Source organism: Microcaecilia unicolor, chromosome 7 (genome assembly GCF_901765095.1).
Source record: "Microcaecilia unicolor chromosome 7, aMicUni1.1, whole genome shotgun sequence".
Taxonomy (NCBI): Eukaryota; Metazoa; Chordata; class Amphibia; order Gymnophiona; family Siphonopidae; genus Microcaecilia; species Microcaecilia unicolor.
In genome coordinates, this window is record NC_044037.1 from 37,662,189 (window position 1) to 37,688,561 (window position 26,373).

Below are 26,373 nucleotides of genomic sequence, written 5' to 3' on the forward strand. Positions count from 1 at the left end.
TGGAGCGGACACAGCCCCACAGACAGTCCGCCCAATTGTTTGTTTCTTTTGATCCCAATAGGAGGGGAGTGGCTGTAGGGAAACGCACCATATCCAATTGGCTAGCAGATTGCATTTCCTTCACTTACGCCCAGGCGGGGCTGGCTCTTGAGGGTCATGTCACGGCTCATAATGTTAGAGCCATGGCTGCGTCGGTAGCCCACTTGAAGTCAGCCTCCATTGAAGAAATTTGCAAAGCTGCGACGTGGGCTTCTGTCCACACATTCACATCCCATTACTGCCTGCAGCAGGATACCCGACGCGACAGTCGGTTCGGGCAGTCAGTTCTTCAGAACCTGTTTGGGCTTTAGGATCCAACTCCACCCCCCGAGGGCCCTGTTTGTTCTGTTCCAGGCTACACTCCCAGTTAGTTGGTAAATTTTTTAGGTCAATCTCTGTTATGTCCTCGCTGTTGCGAGGCCCAATTGACCATGGTTGTTGTTTTGAGTGAGCCTGGGGGCTAGGGATACCCCATCAGTGAGAACAAGCAGCCTGCTTGTCCTCGGAGAAAGCGAATGCTACATACCTGTAGAAGGTATTCTCCGAGGACAGCAGGCTGATTGTTCTCACCAACCCGCCCGCCTCCCCTTTGGAGTTGTGTCTTCCCTTGAAGTGTATTGTCTTGCTACATACTGGACTGGCCGGCTCGAGCCGGTTTCGGGCGGGAAGACGGCCGCGCATGCGCGGTGCGCGCGGGCGCGCGAGGGCTAGCAAAGGACTTTGCTAGTGAAGTTTCCGATTGGAGGGGCTGCCGTGGACGTCACCCATCAGTGAGAACAATCAGCCTGCTGTCCTCGGAGAATACCTTCTACAGGTATGTAGCATTCGCTATATGTGAAGAGATCCATTTCTTAACTTAAAACCAAAAATTGATGATAAATTCTCCCTAAGAAAAAAAGATTGGAAACATCTTGTCTGTCACAAGCTTTTTTCTGTAAAATATATTTATTCTCTTTACATTCAGTAGATTGTTTTTTAAGAAAAAAAAAACATTTTGAAACAAATATTATTATAGTTATGTAGAAGAAACAGACAGTATAAAGTATGCCTATAAGAATATACATTTTCTGCAGTTATGTCAAAAAATAAAACATTTCAAATGATGTATGGTTTCCTGCAGATGTACCAGAAATAGCACAACAACGGTAGCTATAGCAACCATATTTACTTTTATTAAACATTTGCATAAATTCTTACAAATCATCACTGAAAGGTGATTTCCACCCCATAGATAATGCCTTTTCAAAGAGAATGGTTCTTCTCCCAAAAATGTAGCTACGTGTCAGAACACTGTTTTATGTTCAATGAAGTGATAAAACAGCTTTTTCCAATATAGGAGCTGTGTGTTTATACATGTTAGACATGAGGGTGGTCATTCTGTAACAGTGTGTTTATATTTAGGTATCCAGAGGGTGCCTATTTGTCACTTATTCTATAAAGAAATGACAGCACCCTCTTTCCTTTATAGCAAAGGTTCTCATCCCAGTCCTCAGGACAATCCCAGCTAGTCAGGTTTTCAGGATAATCACAATGAATCTACATGCAATATGTGAAATCAGCATTGGTGAAGTTTGTAGTTTTATACCAGCTGGTTTTTATCACCCCTAACGCAGCCTGTACTTGTGGCGAAACATGGTCATGTCGGGCATTTGTTTGTGAGTCCTGGGACCTTTGAACAACCAATAAAAAACAGTTTTTCTTCAAAAGGTCTGCTTCCTTTTCTGTTTCTACATTGGATCTAGTTGACCGGATGCCATATATATACCTGGGTGTGCACCACACTCATGTTCTACCCAAATTTTGCCCATCTGTATACCTACCTGTAAAATGCATATTAAGGGGCCCTTTTACTAAGCCATACTAAAAAATGGCAAGCTGTTGTCAGCACATGGGTTTTCTGCGCACTTCGGCCCACTTTTAGTGTGGTGGTAAAATGGCTGCATTTACATATTCTTTCGTAATAGCCATGCACTAATTTCCCAATTAGCATGTGGCCATTACCACAGGAGTACTTCCCAACACCTATTTTGTTGATGCCAAGGGCTCCTGTGCTAACCCCGTGGTAATTGCTTAGCATGCGGCAATGTGCCCACACTACCCGATTTACACAGGGCATGCCTACTCAACGTCCATAGTCATGCCTCCCATGCTGAAAAAAGAAAATTCAGCATGGGATTACCATGCGCTGATGAGCACACTACTGCAGGATGCTTCAGCTGTCTTGCATCCCTATCGCGGCTTAGTAAAAGGGCCCTTATGTAAAATTTGTGCATATATACAGAATAGCGCTTGAAATTTACATGTGCATATATGCCAGTATTCTAATGATTTATGTGCATATTTGGCATATACATGTTATCTCCTATTTTGTAGAATTACTTTGAATGGGGGTAATTCTAGAAGGACTTACTTGGTTTTAGGTGGCACCAAAGTACATAGATGGTTGTATTCCAAGTAAGTAAATGACCTCTTATAGAATACTGACTAGTAGAAAAGTAATTCTATAGCTTGGTACCAAGATATAAGCACCACAAGGTGTGCTTCATGCCAATTGTACACTAGATTCAGGGTGCTTTTAAGCTATTACAGAATGTTAGCAGCCAAATTATACGCGTGCCCACTTATGACAAGTGAATGGCTGGTGCAGGTAGGCATGCCTAAGTATGCCATGTGATGCAAGCAACTGATAGTATTCTTTAAGTTGCATGCATCGCGGGTGGCATGCCCATGGTCTGCACATCCTTCACCCACATGTATGCCCTCTCTCATAATCATGCACTAAGCAATTTTGTGCATATGTTATAGAATAAAATGTAGCACTTACAAACATAGATGACAATTATTGGCACCAATTATCATGTGTGTGCTAGTATTCTGCAACATACACACATATTTGGCACCTAACATCAGGTGCTAGCTTATAGAATTGTCCTTTATGTGTGGATGCAGCACATATGCATAAAAATGGCTTAGTGGAATGAGGCGAGCCACTGGGCAATTGCGTCATCCACACTCATCTGCAACTAGAGAGCTTAATGGCAGGGCTAAAATTGGCCACTAGATATTCAGCTGGTGTCAGAGTTTTTTAGGCTCTGACTATCACTGCTTAAGTTAACCCCGGATATTCAACATCATACCATGTCCAGGTACCAGCATTGAATATCTGGGGCTATTCGGGTATTTGATGGCGGATGGCTGTTATGTGGATCTTGGCCAATATTCTGCCTGTACCTGAAGGTTCCCCCCCCCCCCCCGGTCCTAATTGTAATTACAGTCCTCAAGCAATGGAAGCCCTTCCTCCCCCCAACATATCTGGATCTCCGTCCCAGCCAGTCCCCCAGGTCTCAGTTAGACCCCCACAGGCCTATCTCAACTGCCATGGTGCCCAGAGGCTAAGTGGGGTAAGAGCAAATCCCACTCACTCCTGTCACCGGTGGCTTCTGCTTAAACTTGGTGGCTGTAATGTGTAGGTGCTAATGAATAGAATATTTCCTCCTCCTCCTCCTACCCCCATGCACAGCTAACCATGTCGATGCCCATAATATTCCTATGGTTAGTGCACTTTTGTAAAAGGGGTCCTTAGGCATGCTCATTAATGACAGCAATAATTCAAAATAATAAACAAATCCACAAAATATGAAATAACAAGAATCAGGGAAAAAGCCTCAAAGAGCTGGGGGACTATATAGGAAGTCTGTACAAGCTAAACGGACAAAAATGCCCTCTCTTCATCGGCAAAAAACCCTGAGGCTACAGCTGCAAATATTCTTTTTGCTGAAGCCAAAAACACTTTATTTTGATTTTTGAAAATTTTTTCATTGATAGAGCAATCTTCAATGCATTGAACGTTACACTACGAACCCAGAAAAACATCCATATAAGACAGGTTCAATTATCTCTGTTCAATGTTCCCAATCCTGCTCCCACTGTGTGGTCCTTCAGAAGCTGCCCTGAGCTGATGGTGGCCAGTATTTTGCTGCTTCTTCAGGGTCTCAGGCTGCAAATAGAGTACTCACACAGCTCTCTTTGGCAGCACCATGCCGATGATGAAGAGAGGGCATTTTTGTCCGTTTAGCTTGTACAGACTTCCTATATAGTCCCCCAGCTCTTTGAGGCTTTTTCCCTGATTCTTGTTATTTCATATTTTGTGGATTTGTTTATTATTTTGAATTATTGATTTGTATCCACACCACATATTGACATTAATGACAGCAGCCACTGACTTGGTGCAAATGATCATGCCTAACTTTAGATGTTCCAGTGCTGACTTTCTTATTTTATAGCAGCTTCCTGGCACAGAGATGCCCTTGTAGAATTGGTGCTCAGTGCTAGCTCACAATGGGGCCCTTTTACTAAGCCATGCAAGCGTCTACATGCGCCCAATGTGCACCAAAATGGAGTTACCGCACGGCTACCACAAGATCCTTGCGGTAATTTCATTTTTGGTGCACGTCCGCTATGCGTGTCTGAAAAATATTTTTACATTTCTGGTTCATCAGCTACGCACGCCAAGTGGCATTTGCCTGTGTAGGTCAGTAGTAGTATCCCCTGGTTACCGCGTGAGACTTTACCACTAGGTCAATGGCTGGCTGGCGGTAAGGTCTCAGACCCAAAAAGGACGCAAGTCAGTTTTCATTTAGCCGCACGTCCATTTTCAGCAAAAATATAAAAAAAGGCATTTTTTTGCAAATGCGCTGAAAAATGATTCTACGCGCGCGCAAAACACTCGTCTACACGACGCAGGACATTTTTCAGCGTACCTTAGTAAAAGGACCGCAATATATTTTTTTCTCATTCAGTAAACAAGGCCTTCAGACCAACTTGTTTTGGGGGATGTTGGATTCAGTCATTTGGAGATTTTGCTTAGTTACATCATTCTTTTGCTCACCTCTGACTTTCACAAAAGAAATCTAAATGGAAGAAGGTTTCATTAATTAAAGCAGAGAGACAGAAACAAAAATGAAGATTACAAGCTCAATAACTTTGTTGCCTTATAGGGTATTTTACTTAGCAACAAGGTGGGCCCTGATTTATCAGAGATTTTACCCCTGGGCACAAAACAAGAGAAAATCTTTGAAAAAAATAAATCTGCAGCTATAATTCTTGTGACACTGAAAAATTTGATGTCATCAGTACTCTCACTTTCAAGGTTAGTCTGTCCAAATGGATGGATTCAGCCTTGGTCAACAAACATTATTAGCAGAGTCCTGTAATTCTGTCTTTCAAAACAGGAAGAAAACACAGGTACAAAGAATTTTCATGAAAAGATGTGAAGCTTAACACACACCTAAAGGGAGGATTAACATATGCATTATACAAATGAAGGCCAATAATGCCACTATTAACAACCTTGTTAACCTTAACATGACAATGATTACTTGCATGCAAATATGACAATAAAATATAAATAGATGCAAATTAGTTCAGCTTGAAAACCAATTGAAAAACCATTTGGAATGTGCATTCATTAGTGCACATTCATCCTTTAAAATATGAAAAATCAATTTAAAAGGTGTTAACTTACTAATTAATGCATACACATTTGATTTATACATATTATACATTTCTAATATGCATGCAAATATTTTAAATAGCGCAAAAATTTGAGTCAGACCAAAAATCAAGGAAAAATGAACCAAAATTAAAATAAAATAAAAAAAAATCCTGGCTACATCTCAGGACATTAGCATGTTAAAAGTCTCTTATAAAAGTAAAATATTTTCAAACAACTTCTGAATGCTGCAAGAACAGTCAAAAACCAAGGAAAGATAGAAAGGGAGAAGGAGTTGGCTATTCATCTTCAATGAGACACATGTTCTGGCCATATAAAACATAGTGGAATCTAAGAAAGATTGCCTTACTGTATATAGCAGATTGACCCATAATGGTAGTTCTTCAATCTAGAGGGGGGGGGGGGGGGATTGTGCCATTTTAAACCCAGAGCATTGCTGGGGAACAGTGGCATTCCTTGCCTGGATGACACCCGGGGCGGATCGCCGATGCGCCCCCCCCCCCGGGTACAGCGCCCCCCCCTATGAAATGACACCCCCCCCGGCAAAATTTTACCCCCCCCAGGTGCATGCCGCTGGGGGGGGGGTGCCGCGGCCCACGCCTGTCGGCTCCGAGTTCGCTAACTTCGCTCATTCACTGCAGCTCCCTCTGCCCCGGAACAGGAAGTAACCTGTTCCGGGGCAGAGGGAGCTGCAGCGAACGAGCGAAGTTAGCGAACTCGGAGCCGACAGGCGCGTGCCGCGGCACCCCCCCCCCAGCGGCGTGCACCCGGGGCGGACCGCCGCCACCGACCCCCCCCCCCCCCCTTGGTACACCACTGCTGGGGAACTACTACTGCTCCAGTTCAATAGACTACCAGGGCAACCCCTAGGTAAATCCTGGGGAATGGGGGTAAGTTTGCCAAATGGATCCAGATTCACCTGATAGGGTTGATCCAGTCCTGGGTTTACCCCATTGCATGCAGGGACTTACGTTCTTGCTTTTCTTAAGGGATGCAATGAGGAAATCAGAACTATGAGGAAAGGCTAAAGCAGCCGGGGCATGTGATGAAGCCAACACTAACTTCCAAAAACAAAGATCCTACCTATGAAAAGGAAGTGCCTTAAATATTATAGTGTGGCCATAAAATACAAATACATTTATCAGGAAAGCTGAACAAGCCAAATTACTACAGAATGCTACATAGAAACTTCATGCTAACAGAATATCTCAATCACACACAGTGAACACAAATGCTAAATACAGAATAAGTGACCACAAACTCTAGAAATATAAATTAAACAGAAACCCCAAGAAACCAGACCTTGCACGTAGTACAACACCAGAGAAACAAGAAAGAAAGGCATTTCCTCCTGTACAAAATATAAAGATGGCACATGCCAGGGATGGTGTTAGGGGTTGCAACTAGGGCAATTGTGCTTGGTTCCCTGACCAGAGAAAGCCTGCCTGCTGGAAGCTGAAGGCTCAGCATGGTAATGGACTTTGGAGACCTTTCCTAGATTTCTGTCCTGGACCCCAACCATGTTTAACATCAACTATGGCAAGACGTACATTCCAAATCCAACATATTACATTCACATTAAAAATAAATTAATTTTTTGTACCTTTTTGTTGTCTGGTCATTTTAGTTTTCAAATCATATTGGTCCCAGTCTCTGGTTTCTGCTTCCCCCTGTCTTCTCTTAACTCACTTGCCAGGGTCTCCTGTCTATTTGACATTTCTTCTTTCTCCATGTCCATCATCCATCTCCCATCTCTGTTTTCCTATATTTCCTTGTCCAGTATCTCCCCTGTGTTCATATCCCCTCATCCATCATCATTCCTCTGTGCACCTATGCACCCCATGCCCAGCATATCCCTTCTGTGTTCCTATTCTTCCCCTTGTCTGGTATCTCCACATACCCCCTCTGTGTCCATATAACCCCCTCTTCAGTGTCCAGAATTGTATCTCTATTCCATATCCCCCTTCCCCCCTTTGTCAGGCATTGCCCCTCTGTGTCCATATGTCATCCCCATACAGCATCTCACATTTGTGTCCTTGTCCCCTTGCTCCCACCTAATACCCATCATCCCCCTTTGTATCTGCACACCTCCCCTTTCTCCCTCCTCCACACCAATGTGTCCTTCTCCTCTCTGATCCCACCCCAACCAGCTTCTCTTCCACTCTCTTTCCTTCCCCTTATGCATATGGCTCTGTCTCCCACTGTGGGTTCAGCATTTAACCCCCTCTTCCTTTATCCCCTTGTCTAGCATCTCCCTCCCTTCCCTCTAACCCCTCCCATAGGTCCAGCACCTTTCTCCCTTTGCTCCAACCCTCCTTACAGGTCCATATCTGTCTCCTTTCCCTTCAGCCATCCCTTGCATATCCAGCACCTCTCCTCTACCCCCCCTTACATGCCCAGCACCTCTCTCCCTTTCATTCAACCTCCACTACATGTTCAACACCTCTCTTCCTTTCATTCAGCCCCCCCCCAATGTGTTCAGCACCCCTCTCCCTTTCATCCAGCCCCCCTACATGTCCAGAACCTTTCCCCTTCACTTCAACCCTATGCATATCCAGCACCTCTCCCCTTCTCTCCAACCCCCCCTGCAAATCTAGCACCTCTCCCCTTCCCTCCAACCTCCCCCCATGCAAGTCAGTACCTCTCTCCCTTCCCTCCAACCCTCTGCCCCTCGCAAGTCCAGCACATTTCTTTTTCCTTCAGGCTCCTTCCCTCCCAGGGCCAGCATCTCCGTATCTTCCTTACCCCCCCCCCCCCAACAAGTCCATCATGTCTCCCTTCTTTTCAGCCCACTCCCCTTGCAGGGCCAGCACCCCACTATCTTCCTCATTCCCTCCCCCCCCCCAGCAAGTCCAGCTCCTCTCCCTTCTCTTCAGCCCTCTCCCCTTGCAGGGCCAGCACCCCACTGTCTTCCTTACCTTCTCCCACCCCCGCCACAGTGTTTGCATTTAATGCTGTCGGTGCTGCTCCTGCACCTCACAGTCTCCCACCCCCCTCGGCAATGCTTACACTTTGCTATGGTGCTGCCTGACAGCAACTCTACAGAAGCAGCATCAACGTCCTGCTCTGGGAGGATGTCGGCGCCACGTCTGTAGAGTTGCTGTCAGGCAGCACCATAGCAAAGTATAAGCGCTGCGGTGGGGGTAGGATACTGTGAGGTGCAGGAGCAGTGCTGACAGCATTAAATGCAAGCGCTGCGGTGGGGGTGGGAGAGGGTGAGGAATGGAAGACACGGACTCTGCTTCTGGGTGGACCTGAGGCTAAACTGGTTGGGCCTGAGCCCATCCAGGCCCACCCATAGTTATGCCCCTGGTTAGAATATCGCTTAATATGAAATTTTATAGAACTTTTATAATCCAAGTAGGTTTCCTACAACATAAGAATTGCAGGATGTTCCTTACAAACATAGGGCTTATTTTACAAAACTGTGCTAACGATTCTCGCATAGCAAATGAAAGGACGCTGACAGGAATTGGAATGAGCAATAACTGACTTACACTATTTCAATTTAACCCAGATATACGTTTAGAAACTAGGGGTCTCTTTTATTAAGCTGCGTAAGCGTCTACGCATGCCCAATGTGTGCCAAAATGGAGCTCTTGCCTTGCTACCACGTGGATCTTGAGGAATTTCATTTTTGGCACGTGTCGGATATGCACATCTGAAAAATAAGTTTTATTTTCAGACACGTGTAATGGACGTGCACCAAGTGTCATTTGACGCATGTAGGGCATTACTGCTCGGTTACCATGCGAGACTTTACTGCTAGGTCAATGGCTGGCGGTAAGGTCTCAGACCCAAAATGGATACGTGGCAATTTTCATTTTGCCGTACGTCCATTTTCGGCAAAAATTTAAAAAAAGCATTTTTTTTCAGGTGTGCTAAAAAATGATTTTGCGCGCGCCCGAAACACGGGTCTACACTTCCGCAGGTCATTTTTCAGTGTGCCTTTGTAAAAGAGCCCCTAAGCAAGCAAGTTTAAAATAAATCTGAATCTCAACTTGGAGCAAATGCAAATCGTTCAGTAACGGAGTAGCCTCAGCATATTTTCCCTTCCTGTAGATTAATCGAGCTGCAATATTCTGGAGCAAGTGAAGTCTTTTTTTTTTTTGTTGACCCATCAGCAGGGGTGGAGAGACAATACAGGCAACCGAGCAGTGCCTGATGGCGCAGAGGCCATGCGGACCCACTTGCTGCAAGAAATGACTGGAATTTGCCAGCTCTTGGCGGCACAGCAGCAGATTATGCTCCTCGTGGTGGAGCATCTGTAAAGACTGAGGGGTCCTTTTACTAAGGTGCGCTGAAAAATGGTTTGTGGTAGTGTAGGCATAAACTTGAGTGCGCGCCGATACACTTCTCAGCAGCCCTGTAAAAAAGGGCTTTTTAAAATTTTTGCCGAAAATGGACATGCGGCAAAATTAAAATTGCCTTGCGTCCATTTTGGGTCTGTAACCTTACTGCCAGCCACTGACCTAGCGGTAAAGTCTCACATGCTAACCGGGTGGTAATGATCTACGTGCGCTAAATGCCACTTGGCACACGTCCAATACGCGTGTCCAAAAATAAAAAAAAAATTTCAGACGCGCATATTGGATGCATGCCAAAAATGAAATTACCGTGAAAGCCACCTGGTAGCTGGGCGGTAACTCCATTTTGGCGCACATTGGGTGCATGCAGATGCTTATACAGCTTAGTAAAAGGGCCCCTAAATGAGCGGACACACCCTTAATAAGGGGAAACAACCCTCCCCCCCAATTTGTAATATTCAGTACATGTGTTGATAGCCTGACATGCCAGGCTGACTGGAGTTCTGCTGCGAAACGTACTAGGTAAACCCTGGGAAAGGGAGACTGCAGAAAGGGGAGGGTGGAAGGCACCACAGATGGGGAGGGGAGTATACAATGGGGCCCTCTGTGTACACAGTCATAGCAGCTCCCCCTGAATGTCAAATGCTGTACCATAGGCCAAGGCTCCAATAGGCCCTGAATTAGAGGAAGGGCCTGTAGGTCTCACAACTGCCCCCCCCCCCTTCCCATTTGGACCATTTTTTTTCCTTTTGTTTGATTACTACTACTTCTACTACTACTTAACATTTCTAGAGCGCTACTAGGGTTACGCAGCGCTGTACAAATTAAACAAAGAAGGACGGTCCCTGCTCAAAGGAGCTTACAATCTAAAGAACGAAATGTCAAGTTGGGGCAGTCTAGATTTCCTGGGTAGAGGTGTAGTGGTTAGGTGCCGAAGGCGACATTGAAGAGGTGGGCTTTAAGCAGTGATTTGAAGATGGGCAGGAAGGGGGCCTGGCGTATGGGCTCGGGGAGTTTGTTCCACGCATGGGGTGAGGCGAGGCAGAAAGGGCGGAGCCTGGAGTTGGCAGTGGTGGAGAAGGGTACTGAAAGGAGGGATTTGTCTTGAGAGCGGAGGTTACGGGTAGGAACATAAGGGGAGATGAGGGTTGAGAGGTAAGGAGAGGCTGCAGATCAAGTACATTTGTAGGTTAGTAGCAGAAGCTTGAACTGAATGCGGTACCTGATCGGAAGCCAATGAAGTGACTTGAGGAGAGGGGTGATATGAGTGTATCGGTTCAGGCGGAAGATAAGACGTGCAGCAGAGTTCTGAACAGACTGAAGAGGGGATAGGTGGCTAAGTGGGAGACCAGTGAGGAGTAGGTTGCAGTAGTCAAGGCGAGAGGTAATGAGAGAGTGGATGAGATTTCTGGTGGTGTGCTCAGAGAAGAAAGGGTGGATTTTGCTAATGTTGTAGAGGAAGAAGCAACAGGTCTTGGCTATCTGCTGGATATGCGCAGAGAAGGAGAGGGAGGAGTCGAAGATGACACTGAGGTTGTGGGCAGATGAGACGGGGACGATGAGGGTGTTATCAACCGAGATAGAGAGTAGAGGTAGAGGAGAGTGGGTTTGGGTGGGAAGACAAGAAGTTCGGTCTTGGTCATGTTCAGTTTCAGGTGGCGGTTGGACATCCAGGCAGCAATGTCGGATAAGCAGGCCAATACTTTGGCCTGGGTTTCCGCAGTGATGTCTGGTGTGGAGAGATAAAGCTGGGTGTCGTCAGCATAAAGATGATAGTGGAAGCCATGAGACGAGATCAGGGAGCCCAGGGAAGAGGTGTAGATTGAGAAAAGAAGGGGTCCAAGGACAGAACCCTGAGGGACTCCAACAGAGAGCGGGATAGGAGTGGAGGAAGAACCATGAGAGTGTACTCTGAAGGTACGATGGGAGAGATAAGAGGAGAACCAGGAGAGGACAGAGCCCTGGACCCCAAAAGAGGACAGTGTGTCGAGAAGTAAGTTGTGATTGACAGTGTCAAAAGCGGCGGATAGGTCGAGGAGCTAAGGATGGAGTAATGACCTTTGGATTTGGCGAGGAACAGGTCATTACAGATTATACACTTTGGACGTTTTTTGGCGAGAAATATGTCTGCCTTTAAGGCCATTTTTTGGACATTTTTCTCTTTCAAAAATGAGCCCTAAATACCATGTTAAAAATCAGTTTAATACAGGAAATACAGATTACCTGCTGATGCTAATGCACTTTAGTACATGGACTCCTACATCTCAAGCTGCACAACAGTCTAATAATGGATATAAATAGCCAAAATGAATATTAACAGCATTGGGAAATTAGTTATTTATGTTTATTTATGCTACTTTTGATATTCAAATTATTATTTACTTGTTTTTGCAGTGATTCTAATATTTATATTTCACTGTCCTATTTTGTAAGAAAAATATCTTGCCTTATACAGGAGGCATGCATGCATCATAATCCTTTGTACTCATCTTTTATTGTCGTGATGTCCTGATAGCTGCTGTTACCTGGGTTACAACAATGCAGAGACTGTTATGATTCATTCTGTGAGCCTTGATTGAGAGCATTCTGTTAAGTGATTTAGCTTTTATAAAGAAAGCTGGAGGGTTGCTTGGACTGAATGAAGAGGATCAGTGCTCATCATAATTATTTTCACAGTATCTTATTTTTAAATACAGGGTACAGTCAAAAGTGGCAAGTAGACTTTCTTATTTTTAATGACCTTATCTTGAAAGCACTCTTGGCATAATTGAAGGTGCTATTAGGCTATGAATTACTATTTTATTTTGTGGAAAAAAATTCTGATTCTTCCTCCATTCTATCTCTCTCTCTCTCTTTTTTTCTTTTTGCTGTAGTTTATAACAATGAAAAGTTATGGCTCAATATCCAGAGTTATGTATTCACTGGCAGATGGTGAGCAAATAACTTCATCACTATACTTATATTTTCAAAACGTATATAGATAGCACAGGCGACTTTTCAGGGCACCTTAGTAAAGGACCCCTGACTTAGCAGTAAGGTCTCACGTGTTAACCGGGTGGCAATCGTCAGCGCTCGTAAAATGCCGATTACTACCCGGTTAGCACCGCGCATTGGAAAATAAAAATTTTTTACAGCATGCGTATCAGATGCACGTAAAACATGGAATTATCTCCCGGGTCACGCATTCCAAATTGGCGCACGTTAGACGTGGCTTAGTAAAAGGGCTCAGTGTGTTTTAAGCCTGCAAAATGTATTGGATATTTCCCTGCATTGATTAGGTTCTGAAATATATTTCTCCTATTTGGCCAGCAGGTGGTGTTTCATGGCTATAAAGCTGTTACAGAGAACTGAGAGGATCTTTTACTAAAGCTTAGCTCAAGCTTTTTGCAGCAGGGCTCATTTTATTCCTATCAGCCCTGCTGCAGATAACTAGATCTAAGTTTTAGTAAAAGACCCCCTGGGTGTTTTTTCTTTAGTTTGACATGAACAGGAAGCAAGAAGCAGTATATAATATTTGAAATCACATTGACAGGGCTCTGATTGTCCCAGGAGCTCACCTCATTTGGACTTTACTGGGTTTGAGTTCAGTTTTAGTCCAGGAGAAGAGGAAGAGAAAGAGGAAGAGAGAGAGAGAGAGAGAGAGAGAGAGAGAGAGAGAGAGAGAGAGAGAGAGAGATTTGCTGAAGCCCTGTAAAAAAACAGTTATATTTGATACAGGGCTTTTTTTTTGAGGAGGGTACTTGGGGGTACTGAGTGCCGGCACCTTTTCCATTGTCTGCTAAAATTAACATATGGTCCCCAAGTTTTAATGAAATTGGTTAGGCTCTATACACCAATTCTGCTTTGCCATAGATTTTGTGACTGGTTGCAGGGGGCCTAGCTATTATGGGGTGGGTCCCTCAGTGATCACCTCACCCCTGAAGGGTGGCCTGGCATTTGAGTACCAGCACCTTTTACACTAGAAAAAATGTACTGATTTGATAACTGGTGAACAGCTATATATGTCCTGATCTCCCCAGGTACTTTCTAGGCCATATACAAATGTTTAGTTAGTTTTTTAATTGATCCATTTTTTTCAGTTACTTGTTACTGTTTGCTAATTGCGCATTTTTTTGTCCATTGTTCCAAGTTCTAAGAATAAACACATTCTGCCTGACTGGACTGATAAAGAATCCTGGAGATTTGTGTGTTGGGTCTGTGAGTGTTTTATTGGAACTGTAGGACCACTGGGAGTGTGGCTCTAGTAACCTAGAAATCACTGGGGATAATTTGAGAGTGGGGACTCGCCCAGAGGCAGTTGTGACCTAGTCAGTGGGAGGAGGGTGCTAGTGTAGAGCACGAGCGGCAGGTGAAGGCGGACCTGAGCTGTGCTGGGGATAGTCCCTCTAAGTGGTCACGGGGTAACCCCAGGCGGGTGGCTAGATATTTTGTGACAATAGCCATGTGCTAATGTTCCCATTAGTGCATGGCCATTAGCACATGAGCACTTACTGACACCTATTTTGTAGGTGGTATGGACTCGTGAGCTAACCACATGCTAATTGGCTAGCGTGATGCAATATGCTAACCAATTAGCACAGAACATGCATACTCTTTGCTCCCAGACCTGCCCCCAGCACTAAAATAAAAACTATCTTTTAGTATGTGGGTAGCATGCACACATGCAAAATCTACTGTGGGATGCCTGAGTACGCCCCGTGGTAGTGCATTTTAACCAGCGGTAAGCATACATTAGTGCTCACCTCTGCTTAGTAAAAGGACCCCTTTATGCAGTAACTCGTAGCCAGTTAAGTGCTGAATATCACACATAACTAGCTATGTGTTAGCCAGCTCTGGAAACCTGGAAATTCAATGCTTGTTTGCTACATGGCCAAGTATTGAATTTCAGGGTTTAGTACTAGTGGCGGTCAGAAAAATGTGGATCATCACAGTCTGAATAATAATAATCAGTGCATTTTTTGTGCTGGTACGCGCCGGTACGGTATACCAGCAGCTTTTTTTCTGAGGGCCGGCTCACCAACTTTCTGTTCTGCCCCCTGCAAGCAAATCTAATATTTACCGAAGTCGCAGAATGAACCGGTGTGGTAGTGAAGACAGCAAGCAGGTCCTCGTCGTTTCCCTGCCCTCTCAGCACAGCTCAGGCTCAGAGTCCCGCCTTTGTCGCTTCACTGCCCTCTCAGCACAGCTCAGGCTCACCGTCCCATATTCATTTTTTCCCTGCCCTCTCAGCGTCCTGCCCTTGCAGAGAGGAAATTACATCAGAGGACGGTGGGACGCTAAGAGGGCAGGGAAGTGACGAAGGCAGGATGCTGAGCCTGAGCTGTGCTGAGAGGGCAGGGAAGAGATGAGGAGGCGAGCCTGCCTGCTTGCTGTCTTCACTACCGCCGGTTCGTGCTGCGACTTCGGTAAATATTAGATTTGCAGGGGGCAGAACAGAAAGTTGGCGAGCTGAGGGCCGGCAGGTGGGGATGCAGTTAGAACGATCTCAGGTGCAGGTGGAGGCTGGGTGAGTCACAGGACATGGATGGGAGGGGAAGGATTAGGGGGAGGGAGAATTGCTGGACATGGAGGGGAGGGCAGAGAATTGGTGAACATGGATGGGAGGGAAGGATAGGGGCAAAGGAGAATCACTGAACATGGATTAGAGGGGAGGGCAGAAGAGACTCCTGGACATGGATGGGATGGGAGGACAGGGGAGAGAGGAGAGTTGCTGGACATGGATGGATGGTGGTGAGGGCAGGAGAAATGTTGGACATGGATGGAGGAGAGGGAACACAGGAAGGAGATGAACGTGGATGGAGGGGAGAGAGGAGAAATGCTGGACATGGATGGGATGGGAGGGCAGGGGAGAGAGGAGGGGAGGGAAGACAGAGGAGGAGATGCACATGGATTTAGGGGAGACGAGAAATTCTGGACATGGATGGAGAGGCGAGAGTTGAAATGTTGGACATGGATGGATGGGAAGGGAAGAGAGAGGAAGTGAGATGAACATGGATGGAGGAGAGGGAAAGAAAGGAAGTGAGATGAACATGGATGGAGGGGAGGAGAGAGGAGAAATGCTGTACATGGATAGATGAGAGGGAAGAGAGAGGAAGGACAGGAGATGCATATGGATGGAGAGGAGGGAAGAATAGGAAGGAGATGCATACTGATGGAGATGAGGGAAAGGGAAAAGAGAAGAAAAACTGCACATGGATGTATAAAATAGGCAAAAACTGGATCTACTCTATACCTCCTCCAGTGAAGTCTGCGGAGGACCCAGCTTTTACCTATGGATGTAGAGCAAGAAATGAAGAAGAAAGGAGGAAAGTAAAGAAATAAATGGAAAGGAACCCCTGGAAACAGAGTTAAGGGAACAGATAGAGAGCAGCAGAATCAGAGACTGGGACCGACATGATCAGAAAAACAAAGTCACCAGACAACAAAGGTAGAAAAAACCATTTTACTTTCATTGTAGTGTTTGGAATATGTCCAATTTGAGAATTTACATCTGCTATCTTATTTTGCGCTGGGTATACTGGAGCTGTAACATCTTACAGAAATTATTTATAATGAAAAAATTCAAGGTATTTTTTTCTCCTATACTGGTATAATATTTTCAATGATGCCTGTTTATATGCACCAAGTGGTGTGGTTAACATGGGTGTGTCTATCATAGGGGTGGAGCCATAGGGCACCTTCTTCAGACTTAGTCATGATTCAAACAGGTCTAGATTTTTAAAAAGTATGTCTTTTCTGTCACTGGACTTTTTTTTTTCTGTTTCATTATTGCAGAAAAATGTCCAGATTGTAAGTCTGCCCAAACACACACCTCCAACATGCCCCCTTGCTAACATGCTCCAACATGCTATTTGGATGCACTCAATGAAAAACATCCCAATTCTGCCTTTTTGAAAATCACGATTTAGACATTTTGGTGGGGAAACATTCATCTGTCACTTTGTGCCACTTTTGAGACATTTTTTTCTATCATTTATTGTTTATTTATTTGCTATACCGCCTCTCTTGTACCCAAGTTTAGGCGGTTTGGACTGTTTGTAGAGATTTTAGTGTGTTTTTCTTGCACCCTACGTATACCACATTACAGTTGTCTAGCTGTGATAATATCATTGATTGGACTAGTAGCCTGAATGAGAGTTTAGAGAAGTAGTTTCTTAACCTTCTCAGTTTCCATAATGTTCTGAAGCACTTGGATGTGACTGCTGATATTTGATTATCCAGTGTTAGGTGTTCCTAGTATTTTTAACTGTGGTTTGATATGGTATGTTTGTTGTTGATTGTGAAATTTTGGTAAGATGTAGGGTTGTGTGGGCTGGATAGGACCAGGAATTTGGTTTTGTCTCTGTTCAGTTTGAGTTTGAAAGTTATTGACCATTTTTCCATGACGTCAAGGCCTTTTAAAATTTTGTCCAGTATGTTTATTATACTGTTGTGGAAAGGTATGAAGATGGTGACATCATCTGCTTATATGAATGGGTTGAACCCCCATTTGTTCAATTTTTTTGCTAGTGGCACCATCATTATATTGAACAGTATCAGTGATATTGGTGATTCTTGTGGTACCCTGCACTCAGGGATCCATGGGGCAGATATCTGGTTCGACATCTTTACTATATAGAATCTACAGACAATGAGGTAGGCAGATGGGAGAAGGGGTGTCAAGAAGGATGGAGGAAGGGAGGGTGGGCTAGTGGACCCACCTCAAGGCCATTTTTTTCAATGCTGAGGGGGGGGGGGGGAAGCTAGCTGTCCCACTGGACCACCAGGGTTCTTTAGTGTTTGGGGGGTGAGCTTAGGTTTGACAGGTTTTATTTATTTATTTGTAGCATTTGTATCCCACATTTTCCCACCAATTTGCAGGCTCAATGTGGCTTACATTTGTCGTGATGGCGGTTGCCATTTTCGGGTAACAGATTTATACATGGTGTTGCGTTAAGGTGCATACATACATGGTAACAGAGATGGAACATAACATACATAGAACATATATGTATACCATGTGCATACATACATGATAAAGAAGAATACAGGTTCAGGCAAAATTCCTGTAGCTGTCAAACCTCTTCTGCTGTTTGAAAGGTCCAGGCTTTTGACAGCCCAAACCTGTCAAACAACTTCTGTGGGAGGATTGTGGATTGTGCCTTGGGTAAATGACCAGGCACAGTCCTCCCGCATAAGTACCACTATGATCAGAGCTAACAGCGCACATAAATTTGCTCGCTATTAGCTTTGAACATTGAGGCATTATAAGAGTATAGTATGGAACAGCACGGGGCTGCTGATCATCAGCCTATCAGAGAGAGAAGACTATAAAAGATGAACTTAAGGGGCCATTTTAACTACAAATGGTTATAATACATTCATGCTTTCTCTATAAAGAAAGCAGTGGCTTATTTCTAGGGCGGTCCTAAGATGGCAGCAGTATTGGATCAGGTGCTATAGATTCTCAACATGTTTTTTTTTCACCCCCTTAGTTTTATGGTGAAATATAAAGCTAAAAGCTGTGACTCCTCAGGCCCAGTTCTTATCTCATTTAAAGGTCCAATGGACCTCAATGTTACCTTCTCTGACACCACAGCAGATGCTCCGGAAATGAGTGGGTTTCTTGGAGCAGCAAGGAAAATCTTGCTTGCCACCTTCTCTGACTCAGAGGCATCTTTAAGCTCAGAGATGTGTACACACCCAGCATAGACGATATCGCAGGCTGAAGCTGCAAACCATGGAGCTCTGGTGTTGATGGATGCTGTCATCTTCCCAGAGCAGGCAAGGGCCTGGGAAACAGCTTTGTGGGCAGATGGTAATATGCTGCTAGGACAGATGGAGAGTTTAGAAGGGTCAGTCCCGCAAATAGCACCATAGCAGATACTACTTCCAGATTTTTTTTAGAGTTACTAATTAAGAGCAAGGTCAATCAATTCCGAAATTGTTCAAGCCTCAGCTCTCTAAACCTAAGGTTGTGTCTTTGGATGGAATATGGGAGTCTCTTGCTTCATTAGAATTTGGCAAATGTTCGGAGGAATATTTGGTATTTGTGAATTCCCCTAACTTCCCATTAATACCCCTATGGATTTGTAGAACAAATAGTTCTTTGAAGTTTCAAAGGCTCCTGAGAACACGTGTCCTCTTTTGCTAGATCGTATTATATATCACCTTTAAAAACAAACAAGCTAAAGTGTAAATGGGAATCTTTTCTTGGACTCTTTGGGCTCTGTTTACTAAGCCACGCTAGAGGTGCATTAGCACTTTTAGCATGCATCAACCAAGTAGACGCCCATAATATTCCTATGGGTGTCTAAGTGGTTAGCACATGCTAATTTTTAGCACGCGCTAAAAATGCTAGCTCACCTTAGTAAACAGGGCCCGTTGAATTCATTGCATATTTTAAATATATCACAGGGCTTGGAGGTCTCTGTCACAACCTTGATGGTTGAGTTTGTTCTATGGCCTTTTAGGGACTGTATCTTTTGTTTGTTTGTTTGTTTTAATTCTTTATTTAGGTAACATTTTGAAACAAAATACAACCAGTAAAAAGAGACACACAGAAAAAACAAGCCCAGAAACCCCTCTCCCCTTCCCTAACCAGAACTGGATCTTTAAACTCTTTTAGCACAAGAAGCTGTAAAGCTTCTGGACAAAATGATACAAGTGTTCCCTGATATAGTAAGACCAGACCAGACCAGAACAGAGACTGGGTATCTTGCAGATTAGGGCACAGTTCTGACTTAAACTATATTGTAAGTGTGTTGAGAGGGGGGTCATTAATGTTTTTTTGAGCCACATTAAGTTATCACTTTTTTTTGGATAGGTAAACAGCTAGTTCATACTTTTCATTTCTGCCCAGCTCTCCCTTAGATGCTTCTCATGGAGAGTTGAAGTTTACAGACTGAAATGGTTTGTGTAGTCACGCTTGTCTATGTGTAATATTAGGTTGTATTACAGTGGCGTTCCTAGGGGGGCTGACACCCGGGGCGGATCGCCGATGCGCCCCGCCCCACAGGTGCAGCGCCTCCCCCCGGATGCAGTGCGCCTCCCCCCCCCCCAGCGAAAGGACACCCCTCTGCGAAAGAACCCCCCACCCCGGTGCACGCCGCTGGGGAGGTGCCACGCGCGCCTGTCCGTCATTCGTTTCATGCTCCCTCTGCCCTGGAACAGGAAGCCTAAGTCTGAAGAAGGTGCCCTAACCGACCTTCTGACCACTGGAGGGATGAAGGCATGATCCCCCCCCCTCAATAGCCTAGTGGTCACTGAACCCCTCCTATCCCTCAAAGATATAACAGTGACAGTAGAGGCTCTATGATAACTCCAGACATTATAGCCATTCCTAAAAAAGCAGCAAGCAAATGGATAGAGTAGTTAGTGGTCAGTGTAGTGGACAGTGAACAACGGAACTCAGGTTCAATTCCCACTTTAACTCTTTAATTTCAGTACAAATATGTCAGCCCTCCAGGAACATAGAAATACCTCCTATATCTAAATATGTAAGTGACCTGCAAGCCTGAGAGTTACTATAGTGGTGGACCTTTAGGTACAGTAAGTTTCCTCTGTTCCTGGAGGACTCACAATGCAATATGAAGCAGTTTAGGTGGGATTTGTACCTAGGTCCCTCTGCACTTATGGGATGTCTGTATGGCCAGTTCAATAGGAATGCTGCCAGACAGACCTCCCTGTGGTTTGTTTTTCTCTGTTTTTCCCTGGGACTTTTCTTTTTCAGAAATGGTTCTTACAGATGAATATGTTCACACTGAAAACATCTAGATCACAGACATAATTGAATCAGAAAATCAGAACTCAGATGTTTTTCTGGTTCAATTATTGCAGTGAGCTATATGTGTTTTGGATTTTTTTTTTAGACTTTTTGGCAAAACGTCCCAATTCAGAGTTAGATATCATATTACTACTACTTAACATTTCTAGAGCGCTACTAGGGTTACGCAGCGCTGTACAATTTAACAAAGAGAGACAGTCCCTGCTCAAAGAGCTTACAATCTAATAGACAAGTGAACGGTCGGTCCGATAGGGGCAGTCAAATTGGGGCATTCTGGATTCACTGAACGGTAAGGGTTAGGTGCTGAACGCAGCATTGAAGAGGTGGGCTTTAAGCAAAGACTTGAAGACGGGCAGGGAGGGGGCTTGGCGTAAGGGTTCAGGAAGGTTGTTCCAAGCATAGGGTGAGGCGAGGCAGAATGAGCGGAGCCTGGAGTTGGCGGTGGTGGAGAAGGGTACTGAGAGGAGGGATTTATCATGTGAATGGAGGTTACGGGCGGGAACGTAAGGGGAGATGAGGGTAGAGAGGTAGTGAGGGGCAGCAGACTGAGTGCATTTGTAGGTAAGAATATTGAAAATGTCCCTCCACATATTTATTTATTATTTATAGCATTAATATATCCCACATTTTCCCACCCATGGGCAGGCTCAATGTGGCTTACATCAGTCTGCAAAAAACATACATCAATGCAGCTAACAATCAAAATCAATGAAGTAAAGAGAAGCAAAGGAGAGGAAAAGGAGAAAGTGTAATAGAATTCAGTATGTTGTAACGTCTGCAGCAGTTCAGAAGTTAGAGATGCTAGGCGGGTCTGCAGCGTAAGTTTTCCCAAATAATAGGGTCTTTAGAGACTTTCAGAAGGCCAAATGATCTTGAATAGATTTTACAGATTTTGGTAATCCATTCCACAAGTGAGCGCTAACATAAGGAAAGGTGGATGCGTAGGCGGTTTTATACTTGATGCCACAACAGGCTGGGTAGTGAAGATACCTATCTTTATCTATGTGTGTGTGTGTGTATATATATATATATATATATATATATATATATATATATATATATATATACACAGAGAGAGAGAGAGAGAGTTGCACACATAGAAGGATAATTAGAATAATGTAGAAATGGTTAAAAAAACGCAGAGGATATGCATACATTTATCTGTTCTGAACAGATGCATTCCCAGAGGCAGGGTTTGGAATTATCTGTACATTTTATAAAGAAGACATGAATATATGTAAAAAAAAAAGTTAGACAATTTGTGCATGGTAAAGATCTGCTATAAATGTAGGTCTACATAAGTAACTTTTGTGCATACTGGCTTCACGTTAGCTAGCTTATTATAAAATAGTCTTCCCTATGTGTTCTTTATTTACATATTTTAACTCCAGAAACAGACAGTAGATACTGAGCACATTGACCCTAGAAAGTCTTCTGGATGAATCTAGTATGTTTAATGAAAAAAGAAAACAAACCTGAGCATTGTTGCTTTAACCCAAGAATAATGTTTTAAGCTTAAATGATCATTGTTGTCCTGCCAAACATTCAAGTACTTTCAAATAATATTTCTTCTACTAAAAATAAAGGTGCCAATATACACTCTTCCTAATCGTAAAAAGAGATCAACGAAGACTTTGGCAATTCCCTTATATGATTTTAATTCTCTGTGGGTATATTTACAAGCAGATTTTATACAACCACACATAATTAATCTTCTAAGCTCACATTCCCTGAATGCTAGTAATGACATGCCTCCATCTGCCATTTGACCAAACTAATTTTTCTTTGCTTCAGGAGCTCTAGTGAAGTGTCATTTTAGAGCTGAGGAATCCAAGACTTTATTTCTCATTTTTGTATCTTGCAAACTGTGTAATGTTGTGAATAATGCTTTGTGAATGCAAATAAATATTTTTACAAATGATCAGTCTATGATCTACTATAGTTTGAACTATTACTACGTATTTGTTTAGAGGCCATTTTACTAAGCTGCATTAAGAACTAACGTACAAGTAACATAGGGCCCTGTTTATTAAGCCGGACTGCAAGTGCTAGGGTTTTTAATGCATGCTAACGCTAGAGACACCCATATATTCTGCGCTAATTTTTACTGCACGCTAAAAATGCTAGTGCACCTTAGTAAACAGGTCCCTTAGTGTTAAGGGCAGGATGTAGTAAAGCATCCTATGTTAGTTTTCCTGTTTCTGTGTGCTAGATACGCAGTAGTTATTTTGTAAAAGATTTTGGGGAGGGACATGGCATGGATGTCACTATTTACATCCCTTTTTGAGGTGGCATCCAGGGAATTCTATATAGGATTAAGACTGGCCTTGATTTAATGGAATCCTGGGCCTCTGAATTCAGGCTAAAATCGGAAGAAGACTAAGGGGCCCTTTTACAAAGCTGCATAAATGTCTACGCGTGCTCAACGCGTATCAAAATGGAGTTACCGCCTTGTTACTGCGTGGCTCTTATGGTAATTTCATTTTTGGTGAGCATCCAATACGCACAGCTGAAAAATAATTTTTATTTTCAGACGCGCGCCAAGTGGCATTTGATGCGTGTAGGTCATTACCGCCCAGTTACCATGTGAGACCTTACCGCTAGGTCAATGGCTGGCAGTAAGGTCGTAGATCCAAAATGGACACGCAGTAATTTTAATTTTGTCGCATGTCCATTTTTGGCAAAAATAAAAAAAGGCCTTTTTTACATGCACACTGAAAAATGGATCGGTGCACGTCCAAAACCCGCACCTACACTACCGCAAGCCATTTTCAGTGCACCTCAGGACAAAGATCCCTAAAATTTTGGTAATAACTAATCATTTGACCACGATCCCTGCAGCAATTTTAGCACTGACTGTATTTCTTATCCTTTGGAGTCCACTCTAAAAATTTTACAGGTTGTTGTTGATCGGCACTTAACCTTGACTCTCAGGTGTCCTCGGTGGTTACCAACAGGCTTATTTTCGAAAGAGAAGGGTGCCCATCTTTCGACACAAATAGGAAGATGGGCATCCTTCTCACAGGGTCGCCCAAATCGGTATAATCGAAAGCCGATTTTGGGCGTCCCCAACTCCTTTCCAACGCGGGAACGACCAAAGTTCCCAGGGGCGTGTCGGAAGCATAGCGAAGGCGGGACTGGAGCGTGCTTACCACATGGGCGTCTTCGGCCGATAATGGAAAAAAGAAGGGCATCCCTGACGAGCACTTGGGCGACTTTACTTGGTCCATTTTTTTCTTGTGACCAAGCCTCAAAATGGTGCCTGAACTGACCAGATGACCACTGGAGGGAATTGGGGATGACCTCCCCTTACTCCCCCAGTGGTCACTAACCCCCTCCCAAAATGTTTTTAAATATTTTTTGCCAGCCTCTATGCCAGTCTCAAAAAACATACCCAGCTCCATGACAGCAGTATGCAGGTCCCTGGAGCAGTTTTAATGGGTGCAGTGCACTTCAGGCAGGCGGACCCAGGCCCACCTCACCCCCACCTGTTACACTTGTGGTAGTAAATGTGAGCCCTTCAAAACCCACCAGAAACCCACTGTACCCACATGTAGGTGCCCTCCTTCACCCCTTAGGGCTATGGTAGTGTTGTACAGTTGTGGGGAGTGGGTTTTGGGGAGCTCAGCACCCAAGGTAAGGGAGCTATGCACCTAGGAGCAATTTTTTGAAGTCCACTGCAATGCCCCCTAGGGTGCCCGATTGGTGTCCTGGCATGTGAGAGGGACCAGTGCACTATGAATGCTGGCTCCTCCCACGACCAAAGGGCTGGCATTCAGTCATTTCTGAGATGGGCGTCCTCAGTTTCCATTATCGCTGAAAACTGGGGACGACCATCTCTAAGGATGACCATCTCTAAGGTCGACCTAAATGTTGAGATTTGGGCATCCCCGACCGTATTATTGAAACGAAAGATGGCCGCCCATCTTGTTTCGATAATACGGGTTTCCCCGCCCCTTCACCAGGACGTCCTGCGAGGACGTCCTCAGGAAAACTTGGGCGCCCCATTTGATTATGCCCCTCCACAGCTTTTAAATTACTTTGGAAGCTGAAGCACATTAGGCCCTTTTTTTCAATTGATATTTTCAGGTTACTTAAGGAAACTGCCCAAAATACTGTGGCTAGACTTGTCATGCATGTACCATGCTTGGAGAGGGCTATTCTTTTGCTAATACATTTGCATTGGCTTCCCATTAGGGACAGGCTTGTATTCAAACTATGTGCTCTCATATTTCAGATTTTGTATGGTGTTGCCCCTGACTACTTTGCCTTCTCACAATTTAGTCTCTGGTGCAAGAGACTACCTGTGTCTTAATTTTCCTACCTGCAAGAACGTAGTTTACCTTTTCATACCAAGGTACTAAATGGTGGAATTCCTTGCCGAAAAGTATAAGATCCCAACATGATTATTTTTTTGAAATCTTTCCTTTTCAAAAAATTTTGTCAGTTGATCCTGATGCCTACTCTCCCCCTTCCATTCTCCCTATTATGCTTTATTATTAATTTTTTTATATATTTACAATTCTTTCCTGATTTGTGTGGGTTTATGTATTTTGTTACATATTTTGTAATGATGTCTTTTTAGCTTGTTAGCCACATTGAACTCGAAATTGTACAGGAAAATGAGGGGTATAAATGTCTCAAATAAATAAATAAATAAATAAATAAATAGGCAGAAAATGGCATAGAAGCAGTAACCAGTTAGCACATGCACATTAATGTGTGTTAACTGGTTACCGCAGGGTTAATGCAAGAGATTTTATTGCTTCCTAAATTCTGTGAAACCATGTTTAAGAAGGTAAAGTCTTCAATTAGCTCTGTGCCTGGAAAACTCTGGTAATCTTTCAGAACCTTTTCAGCCCTTTTCTGTAAAGTTTGAAGGCACCTGAGAAATATTAGCAAAGTTGCCAAGTTACCCAGTTACAAGAAGGAGATTTTAGGTCAGTTCTGGCTTGCTGACAAGCCTATCATGTTACATTATAGTACCTGTAGCTGACAGAAACTGTAGTTCTTTCTCAACTGGAAGACCATGTGTGCCGTACTGCAGTCTTACACCCTAATCAGACTGGGTTTAAGAAGGGACATAGCACAGAGATGGCACTTCTTGGCCTGACTTCCTTTCTTCTGCGCAATTTTAAATTGAACAATCCAATTGCTATTCTTTCATTAGAACTTTCTTCTGCCTTTGATACTGTCAGTCACACTTGGCTACATAGGCGCCCGGTATAAGAGGCTTGGGGAGGCTAAGCCTCCCCAGCCGGATGAGTGGCGCCGTGAGTGTCCCCTTCCCTCCCTTTCCGTTTATTACTATATCTGCCCCGCGCCATCTTTAATTTACCTCTGCTCCGTCCCCAGCATTGGCCGCATCATTTCAAAGCCCGCCCTGCTGCCCATCTCTATTCTCCCCTCGCTCCCTTCGCGACGTGATTCTTTCTGCAGACAGAGTCCTGCCCTCGAGGAAATGATGTCAGAAGGCGGGACTCTGTCTGCGGCACGAATCACGTCGCGAAGGGAGCGAGGGGAGAATAGAGACGGGCAGTAGGGCGGGTTTTGAAATGATGCGGCCGAGTCGACGCTGGGGACGGAGCAGAGGTAAATTAAAGATGGCGCGGGGCAGATAGTAAGCAAGGGGAGGGAAAGGGGAGACCCAGGGCGCCGCTGGCCCAGATGGATGGAGGCAGGGGAGAGGAGAATCGGGCTGGGTATGGATGGAGGGGGGCAGGGGACAGAAGGGAATTGCTGGATGTGCA

At 44.3% G+C, this 26,373-nt stretch overlaps 1 long non-coding RNA gene across 1 annotated transcript; it reads right to left on the reverse strand.

The window, feature by feature from the left end:
- Positions 1 to 4,691: 4,691 nt before the first annotated feature.
- LOC115473857 lies at positions 4,692 to 18,105 on the reverse strand. The gene is made up of 4 exons (XR_003942766.1): positions 18,094 to 18,105; positions 10,722 to 10,724; positions 7,843 to 7,850; positions 4,692 to 4,829 (listed from the first exon to the last, which is right to left on the reverse strand). It is a non-coding gene; the product is annotated as an uncharacterized LOC115473857 (long non-coding RNA).
- Positions 18,106 to 26,373: the final 8,268 nt, after the last annotated feature.